Genomic DNA, 17,511 nt, shown 5'->3' with positions numbered 1-17,511 from the left:
GCAATGCCAGGATTTTAATGGGGCAAAGCTGAGAGCACTCTTTATATATATTTTTCCTGTGCTAGGTTCACTGGCTCTGCTGCTCCCACGCTGCCGAATATTCCGTCCCCAGCACCACCAAACCGACTCACAACCCAAACAAGGAAAACGCTTCTTTACATGACAGCATCGAACACAATAACACTTATCTCCTACTCCCGTTTCCCCAGGGTGGTGGCATTGAAGGGCGGATCTCCTTTTTTCTCCACCTCTTCTTAGTCTCCCAAATAAGAATAAATGTTAGATCTCTTTGCAGGAAGAGACAGCTATGCCAGCAACACAGGACATGTTCTGACTGTCAACCGTGATGGATGAGATTCTGTACGTTTAATAAATATAAATGTCATAATCTAACCATCAAATTTAATAAACAGAAATACCACAAACCATCTTTCCTCTCTGCTCCATGTGCTCCTTTAAAGCTGATAACATTAGAACACATTTTGCCCAAGCTATAACCTCACCATCTGCCTGGCTCGACTTCTAAAGACTTGGTATGGGCTAGAAAGAAAAGCAAATGACTTCACACTGAGGGGGGAAAAAAAAAACAGAGTGGGAGGGGACTGGGGGACTGGATGGTTTTTTTCACTCCTCCTCTTCCTTCTGACCCATTTGTTAACTCTAGAACCAGATGTAACTATCTGAGCATTAGTTCAACCCTCAAGAATTATTTTAGTATTAGGGAGGCAGGTCATGGGGAACATGGGGAACAAACTAAACTAAAATGCATGCTTTACAGCAGGCTGAGTTGGGCATTTCAGTGCTTTGATTTGGAAATGTGAGCGATGAGATGCAGAAAGTAACTGATCAAGGATACAGTTTCTTTTGATGGCAAATTAATAATAATCATAACCAAAACATTAAACACACACCAAAAAATAGTTTTCTTCCCTGGGGATACAGAAGGCAGATTCAAAGCTATAAATGGAAACTTCAGTGGCTAAGGGAATGCCAGAAAGGGTAATCAGTGCAAGAAACTCTGGAGATTGTGTCGTACAAAAAGAGAGCAAAAGATATGCTAGATCTAAATATTTTAACATGCCCTTTTATTGAGAGCCTGCTATATCTTATATACTTTACATACTTTTTTATGATTTAATCTCACTGAGTCCTCTCAAGAATACACAGAAAAAGATATTAACCCTACATAGTGGCTGAAGTGCACAGAGGCTAAATAATGTGCTCAAGTCGATAGCACTAAAATGTACTAGAGCTGGATTCTGAGCCTAGGTCTAACTTACTCCAAAACTGTTATTCCTTCCTCTCTGGGATACCCTGATTTTTCTTTAGGGAGCTAGTCCTTCCTCATTCTCAAACCATAAAGTGTGGCCTTACCTCCTGGTTCCCGGAGTCACACTCGTGACTCCTGGCTCCAAGCCTGTGTTCACAACTACTATGGTATGGTGCTCAAGAAATAGATTCAGATGCTCCAGAGAGATTGGTGGCTGGGGTCATTGTTGTTTATAAAAGGGACATTTCTTCACACCTAAAAATCTCCGAAGTGTTCAAGCTCAATCCAAAGAGACTGTGGGTTTCAGGATGCGTCAATGGGGCACTACGATTCTCATTTCCCATCAGAGGTCTCTAGGCAGGACCCTGTGCAAACATCTGCGTAAGAGAAATCCTTTGACCATGTCCAGGTGTGGTATAATTTTTCTCTCTTTGGTAACCAGCCCACATGCTTCAGTTCTTCTAGAGCACACTTCAAACCTCACACCTTACATGGTTTGCCTCCTAACAAAGCCAGAGAAGCTGAGCACTCCTACCCAATCTCCAAGAGTCCAGCCATTTTATTCCCTTTCTTGTTCCATGTGTCCAGAAGTAGGCTTGGGTTTTCCGGGTCCTGGAGCTCGGCTCAGTGACTAGCCGAGTAACATGCCTCCCATGACACCTATAAACCAGCAGGATTAAGGGGGATGAAGAGGAAGTGGAGGGCGTGGGTAAAAGTGTTTCTGCAGATTTGCTGGTCTAGGCAACCTCACTGGAAACTGAATTTTAAGGATTCTTTAATGTATAAAACTCAAATGCCTGCAATGCTGGGCAGAAAAGGGAGGTGAGAGAATGAAGAATGGAAGCAGAAGAGTCTTTTTTCTTGAGCCAAAGTCTCCCCACATCTTCTTGGTACACGGTGGAAAAAAATAGCAATGGAAAAATTTCACAGAGATTTTGGTACCAAATTACTACTGGGACATCGCGTTGCAATAGAAAAAATTTATTTGGCATTGGATGGGATCTTGGATTATAAAAGGTCTCTTTTCCTTCTTAGTTTTGAATATACAGCAAGACATTTTGCTGGTGTCACAAAGATGCAATAACTTGAGTGTAATAATTATCCTTTTTTCTCTTGACAGAACACTCAGACACTGCAAAGCGGCAGTACTCGGAGCGACCGTTGCTTTACCAGAGAGGCCAGCAGGGGTGGGCAAGATTCTGTAAGAGTCAGTCCATGCCCTGAAAGCTCAGAATCTAATTTACACAAAGACCATGGTCAATGCTATAGTTTGGAGACTTCCACAATTTTCATAGCATGAGCTCATACCTTGAAGGTCAAAGTTTACTATTGTGAATTTCTTCTCTGCAGAATCTTCCACGGTAAATGGCGGAGTGGGGGGGGAACACATGGGAACCAAGTTTTCTACCTCTGATGCCGCAAGAAAGACACATATAAATGGTGGTAAGAGAGGGGAGGGGAAAAAGATCAAATCCATGCCTCCCTCTGTCCATATTTGTCCTCCTTACTTGCCTATGCTTTCCAAAAGAAGCAAGAGGTGTGTTGGATGCTGCAGGTTGTTCAAGGAAGGCTACCTCCCCTTTGGGCCACATTCATACTAGCACCCAAGTCAACAGAAGAATCTGGCATCAGTCAATTATCCTTTTTAATTCAGAATACTAAAGAATAGCTTTGATACTCTGCCTCCTTAGTTAAACCTTAAAATACCCATGTCATTTTAACTGTCCTCCTTGGATGCTGGAATCCAGAAAGGTTAAGTGTGTTGCAAGTATTAGAAACTAATCCTGAACATCTGACTTATTTCTAACTTACATTGAGTTAACAATAGCTGACTAATAGCAGACTTATTTTGAAAATGCTTGCTAGCTATATTTCCATCACTAGATATTACCTAGTAATATAAATATTGTATCATTTTGCCTCATAAATATTGTATCATTATGATTCCTAATATCTCTGTCCGAGTTCTTAACTTTTACGATAATAGACAACTTAGAAACACTTTGCCAGACATTAGGCCATCATGTACAAAAGCAGTGACTTACAAATGGGCTCTAGCTATCTAAAGCATGTCTGGTGAGCAAATAACTGATCCTGGGCAACAGTGAGAATCAGAGCTAAGTGCTGTCTTTGTGAAATGAAATGAAATCAAACGAGGACTGCTTTCTGCTTCTTTGTCTCGCAGTGAACTGCTACAGCAGCCGCATTTCTTGTAATTAAAACCTGCTCCTTAAAAGAATAAACCCAGGAAGAAACTAAGGTCAAAAATACAAATATAGCTATTTTCTGACAACACTTATTACACTGTCAGCTGAATGACTCTATTAGTGTGAACTGAATGTCTAATTCCCTAAATTTTAATTTCTTTAAATTCCAAAAGCAAAGCAACCCCATAAAGAGCTGAGGCCATCCCTTGGGGGTAGAGACCCAGAAAGAAATGACTCTTTGCGATATTAGCACTCAAGTTCCCCTTGAGAGCATTTTTACACAGAAGAAATCAGATTAAAATAAATTTCAAGGGCAACTTTGAAAAGAAAAAAGAAATCGAATTTTTAAAGTTCACACTTTGGAGAAGTTGCAAATAGAAGGGTGAAAAGGTTTATGCTTGGGTTTAGGCATTCTTTAGATTTTTATTTTATTTGTTTATTTTATGTGTTTTAAACCTTTGCCTCATTCTACCAAGGATTGGAGATGGCATACAGAAATATAACAGGAAATTGCTCTTTTTTTTAAAAAACAGATTACGGATTAGCTTTTAATTGCTATGTTACAAAATAGATGTTCATTCTGAACATACAGTTCTACAACCTTTTTCTTTGGAACTTAAAATATTTTTATAATTTATAATGTTAAGTAAAGTTACAAAAATGTTAATAGTACAAAGAATGCGCCTCATACCCTTAACTCAGACTCATCAATTTTTAACATTGTGCTGCATTTTTTAATCATTCACTTTGTCTCTTTACATATGTATTTTTTAACCATTTCAGAGTAAATTGCAGACATAATCACCCCTAAGTGTGCATTTCCTAAGAATGTGGACAATCTTTTTAAAAATTGAAGGAGTCTAACTAAAAATTTTTGCTGAGAAAGCATTAACTCCAGGAGTGATATTAAGAGAAAGGAATGTAGACCATGGGGTAATGTCGAGCTGCTCCTAAGCCTCTTAGCAGCCAAAATAAAAAGGGAAACACAATCATTTATAAGATTCAGCATGTCAACAAGACAAAAACAAAAGCTCAGGAGAATTACACTTCCTGAGACTGAGACCTGGAGGCATTTTCCCACAGCCTGTCCTAAAGAGGTTGTGGGCTGATGCCCAACGACATCCCTGCAATAGACACAGCCAGGAGCCCCTGCAGGCGGGCTCATCCTCCAGTGTCTGCGATGGCATCGGCCCAAGGTCCCAGTTAGAGACCATGATTCTAAGGAAGGTGGGTTACTGTGATTTTCCCAGAATCATCGAATACAGTGGCTTCAACCCTGGCTGTGCATTTAAATCTTAACTAGGGAGCTTTGAAATAACCTGATACCTAGACCATACCCCAGACCAATCAAATCAGAATCTCTGGGAATGGATCCCAAGAGCCAGTATTAAAAAAAAAAAAAAGTTTCCCAAGTTACTCCAGAGTGCAGCCAGTGTCAAGAGCCACTGTGATCAATACTCACTCTTTTTTCTTACATAGGCACCTCCCTGATCCAGCCTCAGAAGCAGAAACACACCCCCAAACCACACCCCCATGGTGAGGCTCAGGGCAGCACACAAGACTCAATGCAACTTAGTGGTTTCATTTTCTCCTTTTTTGCAAAGGATGATTTTGGCTGTAGCCATCTTCCCTGGAAGACCCTCCAAACTCTCTGCCTTGGCTCTGACCTACCTCCTGCCGTCAATCTCCATACATTAACTTTCCATTGAAAGACGATGTGAACTACGAATCCTTGGGTAGACATTTGTCTCTTTTGTCATTGTCACAGTCACACACACAGTCATGTCTCAGTTTTTCTTCTCTCTTTTTTTAAGAATGTAGGATACCTCGTGCATTTCGGCAGGTGCTATAGAATGGCTCACTCAGTACTCACTCTAATTCCCCCCCAATTCCTCTGCTTCTGCTAGAAGGACTGGAAAAGTAACTTACCTACCCAGCTTCCCATGTAACCAGGTGTGGCCACGCAGCACTGTCCTGGCCACAGACACAGGCAAGGTCCTTTTCCTAAATAAAAAGCTGAAGCCTCATGAAGAAAAGGGTTTTGCTCATCTCTTTTCTTCCTGCCTGGGAGCAGCCAACTTTCAATGACGTGGATGAAAGGACACACTGTGCTTAGAAAGAGAGAACATGGGTGATGACACGGAGCAATGGCACCGGCCCCAAACTGTACAACCTGGGACTTCTTATTACATGAGGAAAATAAACTCCTGTTTGGTATTAAGCCACTGTAGCCAAGCTCCTGCTACATACAATCACATGCAACCGCAGCCAACACATGTATAGTATCATTAGCTAAGGTATTGTTCTGTAACAGTGCTTTTCAGAGTTACAGTCTTGTATTAAATAAGCCTAGGATATATATGTGTAGACATGGACCTAAATGTTAGATAGATAGGCAGATTTCAGTAGGAACAAGGATTTCATTAATCTACCCAATTTCTTCTCACCCACTCCAAGTTAATGATTGTGACTTTTTCTCTGCTCTAAGAGTTAAGAAAGAATAGGGAGGCTCCTCTTATCCCTTGGGAGAAAAAACAACTCTTTTTTTAAATCCAAGGATTAGAGAGAAGATGAGTTAGGTTATCCAAGATGAGGAAGGGCCCCAAGAGTTAGAGAAAGTGGACATGGCCCAATCCAGGGGCACGAAAGGATTCCCCAAAACCGGATAGGAAAGAGAGGGTTATAACAAGTTCTTCAAGTGGCAGCCTGGGTGGTAAATGAAGGTAAGAATCGTGACCTTGACAGTTGGTAGGGAGCCCCATGGGCTGCCCGACCAGCCCTGCATGCCAACACTGAACAGCACCTTGTTTAGCAGAAGGCTCATTATAAAGATAAAAACCACCACAAGCTGGAACCACAGTGTTTCAAGTTGTCCTGGCACCACCTAAATGCTGGGGTTCTCATATAATTCATTGGAAGGGGAAGGAATCCCTAAAACAACAGATGATAAACTTGCTTTGTTAAGTGGGAACTTGGAATTAACATGACTGGGACAAACAAAGAATTGTGAGGGCTGAAGGTTCTTGCATCTGAGCACTGGAGGATTCATTCCTATTGCCCAGCTGATTATTAAAAGAGGCATTCATTCTGCAGCATAATCTTTGGGATCATTCCAGTAGCTGGAGAATACTATTTCTCAGAAGATAATTAAAACTTGGAGAAAAGGTTCACATTTGTTTTTGGTCAAACCAGAGAAAGGGTTGAGGAAGCCAGTTTCCCTTTCCGGTGAGGCTGCAGAATCACAGAACTGGGGAGTGGAAGGAACTTGGAAGAACCTGGTCCTACTACTCATGCGATGCTCACCTCTCCTCCCCAGCACCCCCATCAATTGCACCTGCTTGAATTTTGACTTCAGCGCACAAGGTACTGTGAGAAATGAGTGCATAAAGGTTTGTAACAACACTTGGTTTAGGGTGGGAAATGGGGCAAGAAGACAGGGTAAAGTCTGGAGTAAGGGATTATCCCCAAGGAAAAGGATCCTCAGTGAGGGTCGAGGCAGAGGGTGAGAGTCAATGAAAAATGGTTCGAGGGACATTCAGGGAAAGCTTTGGTAGAGTGGAAACAGAAGTCACCAGTTTCACAACTTTGCTGTGGACTGATTGTCAGGGAAGGGCTATAGACAGGTCTAGCTCAGGTGGCAACAGGAAAAGGAAAAGGATTTAAAATATGTATAGCCTAGGCAATGCTCTATCCACAATCAAATACTACTTCTGCTCTCTTCTGTAATATTACTTTTCCCCAGGAATATGATTGCATTTCATCTGGAGTTTTGAAGCCATTAAGAAAGCACTCAAGTTCTTCCAGCACCTTCGTCCAGCAATAAACCTTACTGAATCTAGCAGCAGTCAGCTCTCTAAGCAGTACCTGGGAGACCATAGGGGGGAATTTGAAAATTTTATGGTCTGAAAAGTGGGCCCTAGCACTTTAGCTTTTATTCTCTCAAAGATCTTATAAATCCTTCTTCATTTAGCAGTTTTCAAGAAAGTGACAGCTTTTGTTAGTCAGGCTAAAGTGAGATTAGAAATAGCAATTTTAACCATTAATCCTCACTGATTAAAGTGAAACCAGAAATCAAATTGTTACCAACTGTGTGCTAATTTCAGCTTAATTCTTTGGCAAGTGGCGTTGGAAATTTTCAACTGGCTGCACTAATTCACAATGCCTTACTACTGATGGCAGAAAGTCAAGGTCTCCTTCCCTCCTGGGCCCAGGGTGTGAACAGTGACTATTTCAAAATCAGTCCAATAAAATATAAACACTAAACCCTTAGCTATGTTGTTTCTCAGCCATCACTTTCCACGCCACTCTCTCCCCCTATTCACCACCAACCACCCCCCACTCCACCAGCATCAATGAGAAAATATCTCCCCAGAGACAACCGAATCACAGCTGAACGGCTGGCCTTTCCGCACCAAACGGAACATCTGCAGCATCAAAGCAGGTGTCGCCCCACACAAGCCGTTTCTATTACAGACAGCGCTGGGAGGGGACGAAAATCTTCATGCCAATAAGCCACATCAATTCATCAATCAAAATGAATTCATGCACTAATTAAACTAGCAAAAATTTTAAAAAGGCATTTGTGTTGCAGACGGGGAGAAACAGGGTAGGGAGGGAGATGGGGAGTTAAAATTCCAGGGAAGTGAAAACTTGACAGGCACAGCACTAAATAGACAAGGCAGTAAACACATGACTGGAATGTATAGCAAGCATTGCCTTACCTTAAAAATAAATAAATAAACAAACGAATGGCACACACACACACAAATGTTATTCTGGTGGGGCCAAAACAGTGACATTAACAGGAGTGCCTTCTGGACTGTGAACGTTCACTAGGGGAGGTCTATGAGCCAAGAAAAACCTCTGTGCCTCTCTTCTTCAAATCCACTCCTAAGTTATTAGTGAACATTTCTCCCACTCCTTTTGATGACTTTCCACTATGTACAGTTGTATAGTTTGTGCACTGCACAAAGGCTCCAAGCTGAGGGAAGACTGGAAGCTAAAATTTAATCCACGTTCCAATGGCCAAGTCACATGCACTTGACATGAAGTCGCTGTCATCAGAAAGCGGTGCTTTTTTCCTTCATACAAAAGTGCCCTCTGCTTGTGTACTTAGAGGGCTGCGTCACCACAGAAGCTAGAAGAGGTCCTCATCCATGCTTTTATTTGCTTCCCTTAGTTCCTGATTCTCTATTTCCTCCCTCCGAACTTTCGACTGAATGCTTCTTCAGCTGTTTCCATATATCATTAATACCTGAACAAAAAGGGAAAAAAAAAGTCAATTATCCATTCAAGCATTTCATCTATATGACACCAAGTATCCAGATACAGGGGAAATATCTTAATGCCTAGCATTGTGTAGACAAAAACATCTGGTCCATCACCTTTTGTTTCTTTCAGGTGCTTAAGTACCATAGAAACACTGTCATACCCACTCAGGCCGATTCTCCTTTGTAGAGTGCAAACTCACTTGTCGAGGTTCAGACTCCAATTCAGTATAGGAAGCTCTGAGAAATAAGAAAGATACAGGGAGCTGTTTTCCTCTTAACACTGAATAAACAGCATTCAGCCGCCATATTAAATATTACAGGGAAAGGACTTTTTATCTGTAGTCCAGTAGTTCTGATGCTTCATTTGATAACCAGATACTTTTACTGTCTCTTTTCTGTGTCTTACTTGGAGTAGAAAAACTTTTCCACTTGTCTCAATGTTCCAATAGTGTAGTCTCTCGGGAACACCTTTTTCTTTTAAAGACTGCTCCAGAAAACCAATCAGATTCTTAAAGCTAATATCAAGGCAAACAATTTACTCAAACTCAGTTATCTCTGTTTGAAATGATGGAGAAGATGATTACAACGCATCGAGTAAGCATTTCATTCAAATCTAGCTTCATCGCCAGAGGAGCCTACAGCATCCCCATGGGGCAGATGGGAAATGTCACTCTCCCCACTTCCTGAACAGAGAAGCAGCAGCCAGTCAAGTTAAATGGCAGGTCCGTGGTCAGACAGTAAGTCCACAGCACAGCAGAGAGCTTTCCGGATCTTCCCAAAACTGGCTCCAAGACAACACTCTTGGCACATAAGGGGTGAAAACTAAAACTCCTTTTCCTTTCCCCAAGGCAGATCTTGAAACTGTAAAGATGAGCTGGCACTTTGTTTTATTTTGTGTAATAAACTGTTCTTTTCACGGCAGTTGGCCCCGGGGGAGTTTCGAATAGCACTGCTTGGCTGCAGCTGTGGGTGTGGCCCCGCTCAATCTGAAAGCAACTGGGAGAGCAGAGCTGTGTCAGGCAGCCTGGATCTGAAAATTTACATCTGGGCTGCACACTTTCAAGTTCACCCCCCAAACAAGTTGAGTCATTTTCACAAGGCAGAACTCCTCATTCAAAGGTTCTGTTCTTCCTCTGCCTATGGTTACTTGGGGTGCATCAAATATCCCCGGAGACTGGCACCCACATTTGACTCAGGCTAATTTGTGACTCGTTCCTGAGCCCTCCCTTTGCCAGTCATGAGAAACGCTCCACACTGGAGCTTATAAAAGTGGTCAGCAGTTTCATGGGGCTATTGCTTGGTAGATTTTGTTTGGTCGGTTTTGGTTTTTTGTTTTGTTTTTTATTTATGATCTCTCGGGCTCTTTTTATAATATGTGTCTGGCGATCACAGCCTGTTCTGACAACTAGGATAGATCTCCAAACCCAACAGATTCATACACTTTTCTAGAGAAATTTTCTTCAAGGGTTTTTCTTTGTGTCCCTGCTTCCAGCGGGAGCAAATAATTGACACACTAGTCCTCCCTCATTAGTGTCCAAACCCAAGGATGCAAGAGCAAACTCTGAACCCCTTCTCACCCTCTGAGGGAAGAATCACTTGCTTCTTTGTGTCACTAAGGACAATTCCTGGGCTTGTGAATGGCTTCTTTTCTGATTGGATGACAAGAATGTCAAAATGGGCACCATCTGAGAGGGCCAGAGAGAAACCCACCTCCAGACCGCCTGCCTCCGCGGGACCTCAAGCGCTGCCTTCTCCAGTGGAGGCTCAGAGAAGCCTGGAGGGTGCAGCCGTCGCCTGGCTCCGGGGCAGTCGTGAGAGGAGGCATCCTGGGGGAGCATATGGAGCCCAGAACCTTTGGCGGGGGGCCTCCACTGCCTGTGTTTGGGTCGGAAGAGCCCAGAGATGTGCAAAGCTGTTAGGCAGGGCAAGACCGGGCTTTGGTTCCCTTTGCAGTAGGAACCACCCACCTGACTGGCCGTCTGCACCATGCTCAACCTCCCTAGCTGGGCTCCACTCTGGGGCTGTGTGCCTCACTCGGGGCCACATCCCTGGTCTTGAAAAGCAAAGCCTGCACAGGTCCCCTAAGCCATGGCAGTCTTGATGTCCCTGTGCACTGGCCACCGAGGGGATGGGGACAGAAACACTCCCAGGGAGCAAACCCCAAAACAAAGCCCATGGAGAGTGCGAGTGTGAGAGTGAAGCAAAGAGGCAAGGGAACCACCCCACCCAAAAGATTCTTGGGTGCAAAGCCTGCACTGCACAGGGTGGGGAGGGGACTCCGCAGCTGGGTGCCTGTGACTGCTGGGAGGAGACAGGAGTGAACTGCTCATTGCAATAAAAGACGGAATAGGTCCTCTAGGTGTAATTAACACGCAAAATATATGCTCTAGTCTTCCCAGGGAGCTTTTTTCCTAGAGAAAGGGACAAAAACTTCCCTCAGAGAGTCACAAAGGCTTATCTGTGGAGTGCCAGGCTATCCCAGAAGAGATGCGCCATCGAAGGCTCACGGAAGAGTGAGTGAACACAGGTAATGCTCTTTTCCAGCTGATAACTCAGTGAGTTCTTCAGGCCGTGGCCACTTTCTTCTCTTGCTCCTTCCTCTACTGCACCTCAGCCAGGCCTGGCTGCCGCTGTTACTACTGGAGACTTGTAAAGCGTGCGCCTTCCTGCAGCCAGGGCTGAATTTGTACAGAGTAACCCACTTACTGAATATAACTGTTGATGCCACAAAGAGGGAAAGCCTGAATGAGACTCCGAGAATGAAGGTGCCTGGGAACATTGTCAGACCTACTTCCCTTCGTCTGGAAGGGAGGGGGGACAACACAGGGGCAGCCGTTCAGGTTTAAACACTGGCCTTGAATTTTAACCTCCACTCAGCACATGATTAGAAAGAGCAAGTGCTTGGTTAGTTCATTTCATTTCACTTTGGGAGTTGAACTCTTAACTCCTAAGTTAAAGCATTTCTTTCATGTGAGCATGGGTGAGTCACTTGGTCTTTTCCTGGCCTTTTTCTTCATCTATAAAGTCAAGGTGTTGGATCAAGTTATCTTCCAGCTTCAAAATTAGAAATAAAGCTGTCATGGCTGCTCAGGAATTGGCAGAGAAGTGTTCCTTATATAATGTAGTCATGGAATGAGGAACATGAAATTTAAATTTTCAAAAGGAGAGAAAGTAGCATAACATTTTCTCCAGCTGAATCTCCATTTCCAAATTCTGCACTTCTAATGTTGATCATTTACTGTTAAATGAAGTCACATCTAAAATAATCAATGCTCCTTTGTGAGAAGGCAATGGCATCTCTGAGACCTGGTACAGTAATAAACCAGGAGACCTAGGGATGAGATGATTTGCTATCCAGGAAGAAACAACTTTCCTGCACACAGGAAAATCTTCGTCACCTGGACTTTGGAATCCTTGGGTTTCCACTACCAAAAAGGATAGAGCCAATTTTTCAGAGCACCTCATTCTTTTGTTCACGCTTTGTCTGCTTCTCATCATTATTTAAGTTTTGGATTTGAGGACAACGGAGAGACACAAATCTGGTTCTGCAGCAGGAATAGTTCTCAGTATGCACATCAAATTTTAACAGTTGTGAGAAAGCCCATGTTTAAGGCTGTTTCACCTAACATTTTTCTTTCAGTTGAGAAGGTTCCAACAGTGAAATTTAAAGTCTGTGGCTAATGAGGAACACAGATTTTTTTTTTTAAACTGCATGTTTACAGGGCAGCTCTTTAGCCTCTCTGTTGGAACTATGACAATGTAGGTCTGATAAAATATGACTCGATTCCAAACTATCAAATAGCATTATAAAAATGTTTGGACTAGATTTAGTTCTCCTAAAAGGTGGCAGATTGATGGAGCATGGATAAAGCAAGTCAGCTTCCAGGAATGGTTGCTTCGTGAGAAACAGGCCCTTCTTCCTCCAGAGGGACATGGATATTCCCAGACAACGTCTTAACTTGCAGAATATTCAAAGCATGGAGCCCAGCTTCCTTCCCTGCTGAAGCCTCTGGCAAGGGTGAGAATTTCTGTAGGAATTCTGTAGCAGAATGATACCTTCCTGAAACTGATCAGCCTGAAGCCAGCAGTGCTATCACCATAGTTAAACCTCCCAGAACAAGCCTGTGCAATGTGCTCTCTGAGCCCTCTGACCCTCTAGACCTACCACCTTCTGCTGCGGTCACCCTCCTCCTGCCCCCTCTTCTCATACTGACCGCAGCCCCACCTTGCTGGCCTGGGCCTTTTGGCCACGATCTTTGGCTCCTTCCCCTCCTCCATCCCCTCTCCTCACTGCCCTTCTAGGTGCATTTGCATCTCATCTGTATGGCTGACACTGCAAACCAGAAATGACATGTAGGTCACCACTCTATAAGAGTGGTAAAGATGGGGAAAGCATCTTGACCGCGAATGTTGGTTGACTCTAAATCATTTAGGTATCACTTCTTCAAAATACCAGAAGTTGTCTTGACTCAAGATTTTGAAGGACAACAAAAAGAATAAAGGATTAGTTGAGACAAATAAACCTACATTATGCAATAAACAACACATGTCTTGCTAAGTAGATAATTTATACTTACATACATGTGTTTATAAATTCACATAAAGCTTCAAACAGACACAACTAGATTTTTCTAATGGTTTGGCTATTAACTACCTCCAAATCTGTTTGGAACTATTAGCAAAGACTTGTTAAAGAAAATGTGTCTTGTTCACCTTCTTGCATTATTAGGGGACCATTGCCTTCCATATTTCATTGCCGATCCACTAATTACAAAATGTTCTGTCTGTGGCCACATGTTCAGAGCTCATATTTAGGGAGCAGTCTCTGTAAGAGAATTCCTTTCCTCTCCCTTTGGCCCTCCCTCTCCTTTTCCCTCCCTCCTGCTGTGATGGGACAGATTCAGCCCACAATCTTGGCTTTTTTTACTAGATAGAATAATTTATGGTATCAACATCTTGCTCACTCCTCAGAAGTCAACCCCTATGGTTATTTCCTAGGTTGACTATTATATGTTCCCTCTCTTCCCGGCTCCCGTGGCTGCTGCTGTGGTTTCAACTGCCCAGCAGCTGTCTCGCTGGGGTATTGTTGCTTCATCACACCATGCCGGTTTCTGAAAGGCTCCGTGAGCATCTTCACAGAGCAGACCCGAAGACAGGAACCAGATTATCGGCCGGGCTACCTGACTGCCCCGTGAAGATGGTCTTATCACCTTTCTTTCCACCCTCTGCCAGGCCATTAAGCATCCCCCGCACTGGTATAAAAATCAAATTGGCCCCCATCTATCGATCACAAGCATTCTTAACAAGGCACTCTGCTAGGTACTAAGTAGCCAGACACGGGATCAAGCCAGGTCACCAAGAACACTGCAGAATTTCTGAAAATAGCAAACAGACCTATAAGAAGGGAAAAGAGCTCCCCGAGGCCAAGCCACAGCAAATCCTGGAAAGCAGCACATGACACCAGAGGTCCAGACGGCCAAACGGCGTCAGCAAAGCAGCATATTTTTACAGAGTTCATTTAAACCATTGTATCGTATACATTCTCTCTTTTTTTAAATGATACATCACTGCTGACAGTTGGCATGTACTGTTTTCATAGCTTAGCCTTTATAAATATTACGAGCACATATCACAGCAGCATTGTTATAACAAGTTACAATGATGTGTTCTTTGAGAGAGTGCCAGTGACTGGTTTATATCCTTGATGATGTTACCGCATCATAATAAATGTGGAATAAATCTTTTTCAAGGTTCAGCAGTTCCTTCAAGCCAAGGATGCTACGTGTGGGTTGCTGCATTGCCCTGGCTGCTCTGAGCCCAACCTTCGAAATGCCTGCTTCCTAGGTGCTTTGATAGTCCCCAGTTCTGAGGATTTTAATGTGATCAGTGACCTAACTGCTCTCCCTTAATAGAACACAGTCCTTATTATAATCTGGAAATAATGTTCATGTAAATATCACCAACAGCCAAACATAATAAAATATGTATAAGTCAAGTAACATTATACGGAGGCCCAGAGGCTCCCGCGGAGTCAGCCACGGCCGCCGCACAACAATAACCTCAGGAGAGGGAGGAAGGGAGAGTGGGCATCACGGCTTTCACAGAGATGCTGTCACTGTTGGGGGCCTATGGGAGACAGCAGTGACTCTCTACAAAGTTAACTGCAGAGGAGGGTTTTCTCCATATCAGGTACCAAAAGCAGAGACTAGGGCCACGAAATAACCAGCAAGCTGGACACAGTATTAAAAGACTTCATCTCTTCCTGGTGTGACCTCACTCTTGGTTTGGACAGGTGGGACGGTCTTGGTTCCCTTCTTTCTACCATAAGGGACCAGGATGAGGGCTGAGAAACATGGACCCTTCATAATGGTGCTAAGTTCACTCTCACTGCTCTGGGGACAGGTAGCAATAACCCTGCCACAGTGCTCTCACTTCCATCAGCTCCCAAGTCACTTCCTATAGAATGGCACCATCTTTGGCTCTTGAGGCCCGAATGGTGTCCACAAAAATGGGTCCCAGATGCACTGCTCCCTTCAAGGTAGGGTGCGTCAGAATGATTAGTTGGAAATTGTAGGTATACTGAAAACTAAACAGCTGAATCCTGGGTCATTAAATCTTCATTTAACCCTGCTAATCGTACACATGAGCCAAGGGCTGCCTTCAGATAATCATGCTCAACAGAAATTGGCTGTGGAAGCAGAATTGATCTATACTCAGCTGTCCCGAGCTTGAGGTGGTAATTCTTTCACCAAACATTAATCTATTCTATATCATCAATGAAACCACATTTGAGTCAGTTGGAACAACCCAGGAGAGTGTATTAGGGGATGCATAACACGGCCGTGGAGAAACTCCCCGGTCAGGTATGTCCTTCATTATGGCTCTAAATCACTTCCATTCCGGGCCAGGCTAGGGTTACTTCGTTACCTTTTCCTGTGAATTATTAATACCAGAAACACTAAGCCTGGAGGCGAGGGCTGGAGAAAATTGTACGCACTGAGGAAGTGAACCGCCTAGTTCAAGTGCTTCTCCTTTTCTTTCAGTTGTTCCCTGGAATTTCCTCTGTTCCCCACCCCTACCCCAGCTCAAGTGTTTGTGCATTTTAAATAGTGTTTGGGTCATTAGTGGATCTAGTGCTTTTGCTTGAGTTTGTTTATTCTTTGAGGAATATCTTTTTAGAAGAGAAACTGGTTCCTGTAACTCTTTCACAGTGTATGTCCCTAGTCCCAAGTGACTCTTGAGGATATGAGTTCTGAGAAAATTTCTCTACCTGCATTTTCCTTTGGTATGAAAATAAACTGGTATGTGAAAAATGATTTCCGCCAGCGAACCCTTCCTGTTGCAACAATAATCTGTAATCCTGAAAGGCAGATGTGTGGATTCAGGGGACAAAGACTCCTCTTGTCGTCCTACAGCATGTTGGATGTTCTCCTAAATTTCATCTCAGACTGTTCCTTCCTACCTCTTGGTGGTCCCAGGACTTCTCCTTTAGCCTTCTCTTCCTCCCTCTGTTCTGCTCCCTCTGGGGGCACATTTGGTCTCATGGCTTCTAAATCATCCCTTCGTCTTCCCACCTTCTCACTAGCCCTAATAAGCCATAGACACTCTCACTCGACTGGCCAAAGGTTCCAAAAGGCATCTTGTTCAAAATTAATTTTATGGTCTACATCCCACAAGGACCCATCTCCTGGGTGGACCTACAGGAGATGCTAAGTAAATCTTTGTGGGTTGTTTGAAACCAGAAATATTAAGTCCAAAGAAATCTGCATGTGTGTGTATTTTTGTAATGCTCTAAATACATAGACCAAAAAAGATTTAGAAAATTGGAGATCGGAAGAGATCTGTGGAGACAGTTTCTGGATCATAATTCCTGCAGTACACAGAGTTCAGAAGAAAACTTCAGTGATGATATTACTGATTCAAGGATCAGTGGCCTTCTAAGCCTGAGAAAGATGGGTTTGGCCAAGAGAGAAAAAAAGATTCATGAGGTCTCTTGAACCTCCACCACGTCTCAGAAAATAACCTCTTGAGGAATTAGGGATAAATAAAATCAGAAACATGTGGGATATATTTCACTTTAAATACATATGAGGCTAGAAATTAAGGCAAAGTATTCAGCTAAAGTTATTTAGGATTTGGGTTTACCCACAACATCTGAAAAATAGTTCAAGATGTTAGTTGAATCCAAAGTGCAGCCGCATTCACCTTCTCCTACTGAAAATAGAGTGTGCGGAGCAGCTGAGGGAAGACATGTCTAATGTCAAGTTAATGAAAGGAGATAAAGCTATGCTGGAGCTGAAAGGAGGAGAGAGTGTTTGAATATGCACAGAGAAAAAAAAATAAATGCTAGAGGGACCTTGGCTAGAGCAAAGGGGCAAAGGGACCTGGGGCCTTGGTATTGGTTCCTGAGACATGCACCTCCCTGGGCGTAGAGTTCCCTTGGCAAACACCACTTTTTCTCTGGTCCTCAGACTTTCCCTCAAAAAATTAAGCCTATTGCAACTTGTTTATAATAGAAGGTTCTTATAGGCATCAAAGATAGGTTTGAAATGTGACTGACTTTTAGCTGGATGTTTTAAAAGAACCGATGGATTTTTATGCCTGAGTAGTCGAACTCCTGGGTGCCAGACACTCTTGGTAAGTCAGGAACACACCCAGTTGCCCTGTAAGAGTGAGCGCCTGAAGATCATCTGCCTAAAGCAACAGGATAGACTCTTAGTCTATGGATTTGCTGTAGTCCCTGCTGGGACCCAAGGCATGGTAG

Source organism: Propithecus coquereli, unplaced genomic scaffold, assembly GCF_000956105.1.
Source record: "Propithecus coquereli isolate 6110/MARCELLA unplaced genomic scaffold, Pcoq_1.0 Scaffold34, whole genome shotgun sequence".
Taxonomy (NCBI): Eukaryota; Metazoa; Chordata; class Mammalia; order Primates; family Indriidae; genus Propithecus; species Propithecus coquereli.
This window is presented reverse-complemented; position numbering follows the sequence as displayed.